Raw genomic sequence first — 12,129 nt, forward strand, 5'->3', positions numbered from 1 at the left:
AGCTACTTCGGGCTCATGAAGCGGCTAGTCAATGCCTGCCCTCGGCTTGATGCCATTAAGCGGTCCGTCTGCATCGAAGGTGCGTGGATGGCCTTCGCCCGTGTCAAGATGCAGTGGGCGAAGATGGACGCCGTCAAGCTCGCGACCGAGGGACTGCCCGCGGGCAAGGAGCACCGCACGCCCGAGCGGTATTTTGATTATGTCCTCAAGGGATCCCGCATTGTAGAGGGCTAGTGCTCCAAAGACATTATCTTTGAATGAAGTCATTCATGTTATCCCTTCCTGTATTATGGAACAAAGCCGTTGTGTAATATAATGTTTGTTGTTTGAAAAGTTTACCTCCTGTGCGGCCGCTTTATTAAATCTGAGAGTTGGCCAGTCGTCGGCTTCAGCCCCCACGTAGGTAGTACGGGGGTGTTTGGGATGAATCTAAACACTCTTGATCCAAGAGTTTGGTCCTTGAAGGAGGTGTTTAGCGCAACGAACCAGGCAATCGGACTATGTGGCTTTATCACCCTCACTTAGCCATAGGAGTTTGACAATAGAAATGTAGGCGCGGCCCCTAGTTAGTTTTTAATCCGGACTAGGGCGCTGTAGACACCTGATCGGGTAGAGACCGATTCATCGCATAATGCAGAAAAAATCGCAAAAGATTTGTAACCTCCGAACAGCTGACCGGCTCACGCCGCGTCATGACAGTCAGTTTTCTGCTTTATCTACTGAGGTGCTCATCCGGATAAACCAGGACACAATCACAGTAGTTCTCCCTTTACTACCCTAGCCGATATAGTGGAACATAAGGTAGTAAGCACAGGAGCCGGGCAACCCAACTATTGACCAAAGACATGATTCGGAGCCGATGCATATAATGCTAAAATTGACGGAGGCCGAATTGCTAGTCTGACTCCTGACGAGCTGGACTGTCCCGCTGCAGAGTAGTCCGGACTCGTTTGACAGTGTCCGGGAGCTTGGCCGCCGAATTAAAGTTCTGCTTGATAAGGCCGCTCTATACTTCTGCTGCTAGGGCCGCGGTGTGCTCCTCAGTACAGAGAGAGCGTTCCATGTTTCCATTGACTGTTATAACACCGCATGGTCTGGGCATCTTGAGTTTGAGATAAGCATAGTGTGGTACCGCATTGAATCGAGCAAATGTGGTTCGTCCGAGCAGTGCATGATAATCGTTGCGGAAGGGGACGATATCGAAGATCAAGTCCTCACTTCGGAAGTTGTCCGGAGATCCGAAGACGACTTCCAATGTGATTGAGCCCGTGCAGCGGGCTTCTACACCTGGTATTACTCTTTTAAAGGTAGTTTTTGTGGGCTTGATCCTTGATGGAACAATGCCCATTTTGCGCACTGTATCCTGATAGAGCAGGTTGAGGCTGCTGCCACCGTCCATGAGGACTCGCGTGAGGTGGAATCCATCAATGATTGGGTCAAGGACTAGTGCGGCTGAACCGCCATGACGGATACTGGTCGGATGGTCCCTGCGATCAAAGGTGATCGGGCAGGACGACCATGGGTTGAATTTTGGGGCGACTGGCTCTATCGCATAGACGTCCCTGAGCGCATGTTTGCGCTCCCTCTTGGGGATATGGGTGACGTATATCATGTTCACCGTTTTAACCTGGGGGGAAACTGCTTCTGTCCCCCTGTGTTTGGTGAACGGGGCTCCTCTTCATCGTCCTCACTTTGCGACCCCTTCTCCTTGTTCTCGGCATTTAACTTGCCGGCATGTTTAAAGACCCAAAAACTCCGGTGGGTATGATTGGCTGGTTTATCAGGGGTGCCGTGGATCTGACATGGACGATCGAGTATGCGGTCCAAGCTGGAAGAGCCCGGATTGTTCCTTTTGTATGGCTTCTTCCGCTGACCGGACTTGGAGCCACTGAATCCGGCGTTAACCGCCGTGTCATCTGTATTGTCACCATTGTTTTCGACGCTTATGCCTGTTGCGCCGGGGCTTGCCGTTGCTATTCTTGGCTTCATAGGTGCCAGGTTCACTTGCATTATTATTGCTACAGGCTAGCCAACTATCTTGAGTGCCGTGAGGGCTGCCATGGACTTCGGCTTTTCCTGGCCGAGGTGTCGGGCTAGCCATTCGTCGCGGATGTTGTGCTTAAAGGCCGCTAGGGCTTCGGCATCCAGACAGTCGACGATCTGGTTCTTTTTAGTTAAGAACCGAGTCCAGAATTTCTTGGCTGACTCTCCGGGCTGTTGGACTATGTGACTTAAGTCATCGGCATCCGGAGGTCAGACGTATGTACCTTGGAAGTTGTCACGGAAGGCGTCTTCCAGGTCCTCCCAGCTGCCAATGGAGTTTTCAGGCAGGCTGTTCAACCAGTGTCGAGCTGGTCCCTTGAGTTTTAGTGGGAGGTATTTGATGGCATGAAGATCATCACCGCGGGCCATATGAATATGGAGAAGAAAATCCTCAATCCATACCGCAGGGTCTGTTGTCCCATCATATGATTCGATGTTCACGGGTTTAAACCCTTCTGGGAATTCGTGCTCCATTACTTCATTAGTGAAGCAAAGGGGGTGTGCGGAGCCTCTATATCGGGCCAAGTCGCGACGTAGCTCGGATGGAGTCCGTCTGCGGTTTTCAGCCCGGGCGTGATTATGCTTGTCTCGTCTGGCTAGATACCCGTCGTCGTGCGTCGGGGCACGCCCCCGCGATCCGTAGATCAATCTGGTCTGACCTGCTCTATTGTCCAGGTCCTGCCGCAGATCATATGTATATCCCCGAGATGATACATCTCTACCTTTACAGCGAGGTAGTATGGGCTGGTTTTCGGCTTGAGTTGTCGTTTTTTCCCGGCCACGAGGTGGTCGGTCAGCCACATTACATGCTGATGGTACGGGCTTGATGGCCTCGTCGTCAAATTGGGGCAGCAGTTTGCGCTTCGGGTAACTTTTGGTTGGGCGCTCGAGGCCATATTCCTCGGCTGCCAGGACATTAGTCCACCTATCGGTGAGCAGATCTTGATCAACTTGAAGTTGCTGCTGTTTCTTTTTCAGGCTCCTTTGCAGTGGCAACTAGCCGGCGCTTAAAGCGCTCCTACTCGAGAGGTTCCTCAGGCACGATAAAATCCTCATTGCCGAGGCTCACCTCATCCTCGGAGAGAGGAAGATAATTGCTGTCCTCCGAGTCTTCGTTTTCAGCCTGTTCATCGGGGCTAACTTGCCCATCTTCCCGGTCGTCCTGTTCAGAGGTCGGCTCGACGGGTTCTTCTTTGTCTTCGGCACCGTCCGGAGTGTTGTTGCCTCCTGTGCCGGTATTGCTGTCTTTTCCACGGCGTGATTTAGAGCGGCGCCGCTGGCGTCGGCGCTTTGGCTGTGTCTCAGGAGGTTTATCCTCGACTGGATCTTCTTTATCATCGCCGCTACCCTCTTTGGGTGCGTCCACCATGTACATGTCATACGAAGAGGTGGCTGTCCAGCGTCCGGTGAACGGCGGGTTTTCGGCCTGCTCCTCCCCGGCATTGTGGTCCATACCGTCGATGTCTTCGGAGCCGTAGTTGAGCATGTCAGTTAAGTCCTCGACGGTGGCTATGGAGTGGGTGGTGGGTGGGACGTAAAATTCCCTGCTCCCAGCCCCTAGTCCGGGCTGGGCGTAGTTCGGATGTTGCTCCTCTATAATGACGAGAGATCGCATCAAGTCCAGAGCCATTCTTAAAGGCAAGGTTTGGCCCGGGAGAAGAAAATCCGTGGAGCACGGCGGGAAGGAAACTCCTTGGCTGAGCTCACACGATGCTGACTCCGAGAGTTCGGAGACAGTGTCCAGAGGAGAGTCCGGCTTCATGATGGTTGCCAGCGACACTACTTCCTCCGGCCCTCCCGTACTGGGTTTAGTGGCCGCAGATAGTCCGGCGGGCTTAGTAATCTCGTCTTTGGACATGGCGACGCACTCCGGATCTAAAGCCAGAGCGGAGGTTGGGGTCGTGAACCCTTGGAAGATCAAGTCTCCTAGGATATCAGCGACATGATCCAGATTTCCAAGACTAATCTGGTGACCTGGGGCGAAGCTGTCGATCTGCTCTAGATGGCCAAGCGAGTTGTCCCGCAGTGCGAAGCCGCTGAATATGAAGAGCTGGCCGGGGAGAAATCCTCCCGCAGGACAGCGTTGCTGTAGATGACTGATGAAGCCATCGAACCTTCTGATGATGACGCAGCGGAACTCTCAATGGAAGCACCAATGTCAGTGTCAAAACCGGCGAGTCTCGGGTAGGGGGTCCCGAACTGTGCGTCTAAGGTCGATGGTAACAGGAGACGGGGGACACGATCTTTACCCAGGTTCGGGCCCTCTTGATGGAGGTAATACCCTACTTCCTGCTTGATTGATCTTGATGAATATGAGAATTACAAGAGTTGATCTACCATGAGATCGTAATGGCTAAACCCTAGATCTCTAGCCGGTATGATTATGATTGCCTCTACGGACTAAACCCTCCGGTTTATATAGACACCGGAGGGGGCTAGGGTTGTACAAAGTCGGTTTACAAAGGAAGGAATCTACATATCCGAACGACAAGCTTGCCATCCACGCAAAGGAGAGTCCCATCTGGACACGGGAAGAAGTCTTCTGTCTTGTATCTTCATAGCCCATTAGTCTGTCCCATGTTACACAGCCCGGACGTCCAAGGACCCCTTAATCCAGGACTCCCTCAGCTACCTCAAAGCCCGGCCGTTGTGGGACAAAGCTGAGAATGACCTGCTTGCTAAAGGGGTCGAACCAGCATCATTGAACTGGCCAGACCGTTCAATGACTTGGTTCTTCGGGGTTGGGGGAACTTTGGACCCTAAAACAGGGGAGTGCCGTTGGACGGACGAGCAACTTGCAATACCCATCAAGAAGCTTCAGAAGTATATCACCGCAGCGCAGGAAGGGACGTTCATTCCTGACAAAGAGAAGGACGAGCTGACTGAGGCCCTCGGGAATCCTGAGCACCCTGGGCGAACACGAGGCACACCAGGCTCCATTCCATGGGTGGTTGGGTTTCCCGGCGCAGGCGGTTACAGAAGCCGGGAGAGGAAGAGGAAAGCGGAGCTGAGCAAAATGCAGAAGCTTAATGCAAGACTACTAAAGCTAGAGGAACTTGAGAGCCAACGAGCTGCCGGCCAACCATCTCAGCGGCACGAAGCTACCGCAGAAGCTACCCCGCCATCTCAGCGGAGAAGCAGCGTGGCTTCCAGGGAGCTCGTTCAGCCTGACTTCGCGGCTCCTAGCTACCCCGTGGATACTATCACGGAGGCTCAACATTGCCAGCTTATAATGAAATGGCAGAACCTCACTTTGAAGGCGGCTGTCGGCTTTGTTGCACCTCCTCAACCTGACAGAACTTTTCACTGTCGTCCGATTCCACATGGCTATGCTGTTGTGACGGTGGATGAAGTAATGGAGGGATTTGAGGAGCTCGAGCTTGACCACCCTACAGGTGAAGGGGATAATCAGCTGGTTTATGCTTTGAGGAGTACATGTCTATGGCGGAAGGAGTACATCAAGCTTCCAAACTAGACGCTTCCTCCTCCGGTGAGTCAAGGCACTCCGCCTCCTCCTCCGGCGAGTGATCAGGGCACTCCGCCTCCTTCTCCGGCTCCTCCGACGCGTGAGGGCACTCCGCCTCCTCCGGCTCGTTGGAGCAGTCCGCCTCCTCCTCTGCCTCGTCAGCAACGGCAGAAGGCAGACGCCGCCACTCCGCCGCGTCGGAGCACTCCGCCTCCTTCTCCGCCTCGTCAACAACGATGGAAGAGAGACGCAGCCGTTCTGGTGGCTAGCAGTACAAGGAGAGGCGGGAGGCAATTCAGATATGGTCCATCTCTCAAGCATCTGGAAAAGTTGCCATACGAGAGGACCGGGAAGGAAAACATGGAGATCTGTAAAGCCCAAGTGAGGGACTTTTTTGCAAAGAAACCTCCACCTCCGAAGGAGATGATAGATCCGGTGAAAGCGAAGCGCACTATCGATGCCCTGAAGTGACCACCATCGCCTCAGCCGGATTCCAACTATGTCCGCTATCTTAAAAAGACATATGAAGATGCGCGGCGGTCGGTAAGTACTTCCAGTGATGCAAGGTTAGCACAATGAAGAAGTGGGAAAAAATTCCCCAGCTCGGCGAACAGGCGAACCAATCGTGCCCCCCACTCAAGGTGTCTAGCGATATCATCGCTAATCAGCAGGGGATGGTGCCCGATACCAATCCTGCTGATTACCTGAGCGATGGTATAGAGTTAGAAACAATGGAGGTGGACGAATTCAGATACCAGTACGGGCAGCCTCTCGTCAAACCTGATCATCCTCCTCTAACAACGATGATGCGAAGATTCCATGAATGGTACATGAAAACCTGCAACGAGTCTGGGAAGGATACTTTGACGATGAGAATTAAAGTGGAGCACGACCTCGTTGGAATGGATCTGTTGTCTGTTGAATTTGATGAGTTATTTCAGTTATACAATCAAAAGGCCCTCGACAAAACACTCGTGACTTGCTACTGTCTGTAAGTACTACTTCTGTAATTAAGTCTCTATATATAGCTCAACTCTTTCATGCCATGTGTATATATAATTATCCTCGCTATATTATGCAGATTGAAGATCGTCGAATGCAGAAAAGCACAAATCTAAGACATTGGGTTCATTAACCCAAATATCATGCATGAATGGACGATTCAAAAGAGTGTCACAGAAACCGAGGACAACTTGCTACAATCGTTGCACAAAAATCAAAAGAAAGATAAAATACTCTTTCCTTACAACTTCAAGTGAGTGTTACTGTCTTGTGCATATTCAGCTTCCCTTATTACTCGAGGTTATAGTAATGTAATTGATGAGTTATGCATGCGTGCGCAGCTTCCACTTTATTCTGCTAGAGATTAAGCTTGACCGGGGAGTAGTAACCGTCTTAGACTCGAGACGAAAAGATCCCTAGGACTATGCGGACATGACTGAAATGCTCCAGAAGTAAGTTCAATCGATCATTATCGCACCATATCAGCAACTTTGTTCATTTCCTGATATCAAGTAATTATTTTCTTTGTCTGGCAGGGTTTGGAAAGAGTTCACCGCAATTTTTCCGGGACTACCGAGGGAGCTGCGATTTACACACCTGAAAGTAAGTACTACTACCTAGTTCCGCGCATCTCCCATTGATTCTAGCTAGTTTCATCAATACCATTTACCATGCTTGCTTATCAGTTTGATTGACCTCTATTTCTCATAAAGTGCTTGTGGTAGGAAGCTGGGAATGATTTTTGTGGATACTACGTTTGCGAGTTCATCTACAATGCGACGGCATCTAAGCGGGGCTACTGTGAAAAACAATATGAAGTGCGTAAGAAAAAATATTCACAATTTTATTTTATTACCATCATTTGTGTTGAGTTTCATTCATATACATGTATTGACCCCCTTCTTCAAATTAGATCTGGCAGATGCGGGATGAACTCCTACCACATGATCGCATACGAGCAATTCAAGAGGAATTGGCGGGATTCTTTCTTGACCACGTCATCAATAAAGCCGGAGAATACCATGTGGAAATTGATATAGACATGAGATGTTAGGGATTGTAAGAGATCTTATATTGTATATATGTAGCTAGTAGCGTCAGACAGATATACGAAAACTTGTTGTTCGACAAATCTCTCGGAGAAAGAGAGGTCACTCCTCTCTGTATATGTTCATGACGATCTTTTGTAATTAATGGTTCCTTCATTTGCTTACTAACTAGCGTGTCGGGTTCTCTCTATACATATAGTAGCTAGCGTCGACCAAGCACGGAGATAAGAGATGTCACTTCTCTCTATTAGCTAGCTAACACAATATATGAAACCCCTAAATTAACCCTCCAAAAACCCCTAAACCCCCTAACCCCCCCCCCCTTCAAAAAAACAAAAACCCCTGCTCCTGCCAGCTGCTGACGCGTGGATGCCTTTTGGTCTCGGTTGGTGTTACCAACCGGGACTAAAGGTCCTCCTGCCTAGGGGCCCCGCAGCGGCCACGTGGAGCCCCTTCTGTCCCGGTTCGTAAGCGAATCGGGACTAAAGGTTTTGGGCTTTAGTCCCGGTTCTAGAACCAGGGCTAAAGGACCCCTGGAACCGGGACAAATGGGTCATTTTCTACTAGTGTAAATAGGCTTGGCTCTTCGACCAAGGAGGCGTGAAGGTGGAGGGGACTCGCACGTAAGAGATGAGACAATCTACACGGACTGCCTTCCACAAATCGAATATAAGCACTGCACTGGCCGACCCATCCCACAACACCTGATCTGATTTCTTCGAGTTTTCAACTGTATTTCAGTTTTTTTCTTTCCTTTTTTGTCATTTTATTGTTTTGATGTTTCTTCAAGGATTGTTTTTGGTTTACTACTTTTATTTTTATTTATTTCTTATTCATTTCTATTATTTATGTTCCTTTTTGTTTTAAATTTTATTTTTCCTATATATAAACATATTTTCATAAATACACTAATATAACACAAAAACCATTTTCCAAAACTAAATGAACATACATTGAATAGTTTTTAAACAATATTTAGTTTCTTTGACTTATACATGGACATTTTTCCTTGAGAACACATGTTTTTCAAAAATAATGCAAGAACACTTTTTTATATATCATGAATATTATTTTGAAAAAAAGTTCCAACACGTGAACCCTTTTTAATTGTGTGTTTTTTTAAATCCATGAACACATTTTTAAAATACATGAACACTGTTTAGGTACATAATTTTTTTAAATATGTGAACTCTTTTTAAAAATCATGATCAATTTTCGAAATTCACACATTTCTAAGTTATGAGAATTTTTCAAAATATGCTGACATTTTCTAAAAACATAAACACTTTTCAAATTCTATGAGCATTATTTAAAATACATAAATACTTTTAAATTTATACAAACATTTATTTAATCATGAAAGTGAAATTAAAAAATTCATATGCAAAAATGGAAAAAGTGAAACAAAGGAAAATAAAAATGTGAAACAAAAGGTTAAAGAAGAAAATATGCTATACAAGAAATAAACAATGCGGGTTGCTTTGGTGACGTACAAACACTAGCTTACAGAATGCTGGCCTAGCTTTTTACGCTAGACAAGATGGTAGCCTAGTTTTTCGCCTTCTTTATATATAAAAGATGATATATCGGTTAAAAATACAAGGAGACAAGAGGTGAAAACGAGCCGGTCCAATAACGAAGCGCCCTTCTTTCCGTGATGAGGTGTGTCACATCAGTTTCCTTTTTTTTTGTCATTTTTAATGGAGGGAAGCAAGAGGAATTCAGACCCTCCCGCGGTCTCAGGCAGGGCGATCCTATATCTCCGTACCTATTCTTATTCACTGCGAAAGGTCTCTCATGTCTGCTGAGATCCACAAGTCCAACTGAACGTGTACAGGGCATTACGGTGGTAGTCAGTGCTCCCCAGGTAAATCACCTATTTTTTGCTGATGACAGCCTCTTGTTCTTTAATGCTACACCTGAGATGGCGAATAGAGTGGACTTTCTTTTGCAAAGATATTGTGCTGCTTCAGGGCAGCGTATTAACAGGGAGAAGTCTTCAATACTCTTCAGCAAGGGTTGCTCTGAAACTGAGGCAGAAGGTAAAACAGATTCTTGAAGTCCAAAATGAGAAATTGACCGAAAAATACCTTGGCCTCCCATCTAATGTGGGAAGAGCCAAGGAAGGGTCTTTCAAGTACCTCAAAGATAGAATTTGGAAGCAAGTGCAAGGCTAGATGGAGAAGGCTTTGTCAGTTGGAGGAAAGGAGGTGCTCATTAAGTCGGTTGCTCAAGCAATCCCTACGTACTCTATGGCTTGCTCCAGACTGCCAAGGGGTTTATGTCAGCACATCAGTGATCTTTTGAGGAAGTTTTGGTGGGGATCCAAGAAAGGAGAGAGGAAGACCGGCTGGGTCTCTTGGAAAGTTATGTCACATCCAAAATTTATGGGAGGCGGGGGTTTCTGCGACATCGCACTCTTTAACCTGGCTTTGCTTGCGCGACAAGCCTGGCGTCTCCTCCATGAACCCAACTCCCTCGACACCCAGATATTAAAGGTTGTGTACTACCCTTTCATCTTCGATTCTTGAAGCAGAGGTGGGGAAGAACCCATCACAAGTTTGGCACTCTATAGTTGAAGGAAGGGACATGTTAAAACTTGGTCTAGTGAAGCGGATTCGTTTGGGTGAGGATACCAACATCTTGCTCGACAATTGGATTTTAAACTCCGACCCATGTGCCCAAAATCTTCAAGTCCTCCGCACAAGGTCTCGGAGCTCATCGACTCTGCCACCGCAGCATGGGACTGTGACGCCCTTGACGAGCACTTTTATGCGATGGATAAGGAAGCGATGTTAAACATTCCTCTAAGCTCCAAGGTCCGAGAGGATTTCTGGTCATGGCATTATGAACGGAAAGCCATCTTCACGATGCGTTCCGCGTACAGGCTTTTATCATCCACCAAGCAGTAACACACAGATTGGCTAGAACACAATGAAGGACACTCAAATGGTGAAGCACATCGTCGGTCATGGTCTAAGCTTTGGGGAGCTGTTGTTCCCTCGAAAGTCAGAGTTTTTTTCTAAAGATTAGCCAAAACTTTGATCCCTACAGGAGATGTTCGTAAGCACAGAAGCATAGCTGATTCCGTTGTGTGTTCATTATGTCACATAGTAGTAGATACATGGCGCCACTCTCTCTTTGACTGCCGTATGGCGCAGTGCAATTGGGCCCTTGCCGATGAAGATCTTACCGAGACTATCATCTCAAACCGGACGGAGGACGCCAAGCTTTGGATGTTATGGCTTGTTGACACGCTACCCTCGGCACGCGTGTTTGTGACGATGTGGGAAATTTGGTGGGCGAGGCGTCGAGCCATCCATGATAATCAGTTTCAAAGTCCGCTGAGTACTCATATTTTCGTCAACAAATTCATGGTTGAGCTCGAGTTGATCCCTGAGAAGAAGCCACATTGTAAGGACCTGCATGTAAATGCGAGAGGCCTGCATGTCATTTCAGGAAATAACAACGAGCAACCGCCACTGACTGGGTGGGTCCCGTCCGATAGCCACGATGTGAAGATGAATGTGGATGGCGGCTTTTCCAAGATCGGGGACTGTGGAGCTTTAGCAGTGATCTGTAGGGATAAGAGAGGTAATTATTTTAGTGACTCGGCTATTATCTTTGAGGGTCTTCTGGATCCAACAGTACTCGAAGCATAGGCATGCAATGAGGCTCTCTCACTTGCCACTGATTTACATGTCCACTTAGTGTGCGCGGCATCGGATTGTCTAGAAGTAGTGACGAATATACAAGCTGAAGTTTCCTGCCGGTATTTTGCTATCTTGCAAGACATCAAGCACCAGAGAAGTTTATTTCAAGATATCAAGTTTATTCATGAAAATTGGAAACATAACAGAGAGACCCATGCCTTATCAAAGACAGATGCTTCTCTTACTCCCGGGTGCCACGTGTGGCTTACTTGTTTGCCCGACATCATCTGTATCCCTATGTGTTTGAACGTTTAATAAAAGATGCAGTTTGGTAAAAAAACGCATTTCAATATTTGTCAAAGTTACTCTGTCTACATTTGCATAAAACACCCTGAGATGAGATAAATTACAATCGTAGCCTTTTTTGGAATTATGGGGCGTTTTCGCTCCAAGATTTACCCACATGTATGAAAATGACCTATGGGTAAGTTTGAACATGGCACGTGTATTTTTTGGTACGCTGTGGGGTAGAAATCGCGTGGTGGCTCTAGGCTTATGGTCAAAATTTTGTGAACGTGTGTGCTGAATTCGTGGGTGTGGTTAGCGATTTTGGGTGCGTGTGGGCCATGTGGCTCCTTCATGTTGCCTTGCGTGTTTCGATCGGTGCGATCCACGCGTTGTTGTGTGTCGTACCGTGGTAGGTTTGGCTTGCCAATCGGTGTTGTTCTACCCTGTTAATCGGCGCTGCTTTGGTCAGTTAGCTTTAGATGCTTAATCGGTGCTGCTTTCATTGACTGATCTAGAGACGACGCTACTAGTAGGCCTTTGGTGTTCGTTTCAGTTTTCCCTTCTCATCTTCTCGCGGGCTATAAATAGGTATTCCTCCAAGAACGGCGATGGTGTGCTCGGGCTCGCG

Source organism: Aegilops tauschii, chromosome 7 (assembly GCF_002575655.3).
Source record: "Aegilops tauschii subsp. strangulata cultivar AL8/78 chromosome 7, Aet v6.0, whole genome shotgun sequence".
In the NCBI taxonomy this organism is placed as follows: Eukaryota; Viridiplantae; Streptophyta; class Magnoliopsida; order Poales; family Poaceae; genus Aegilops; species Aegilops tauschii.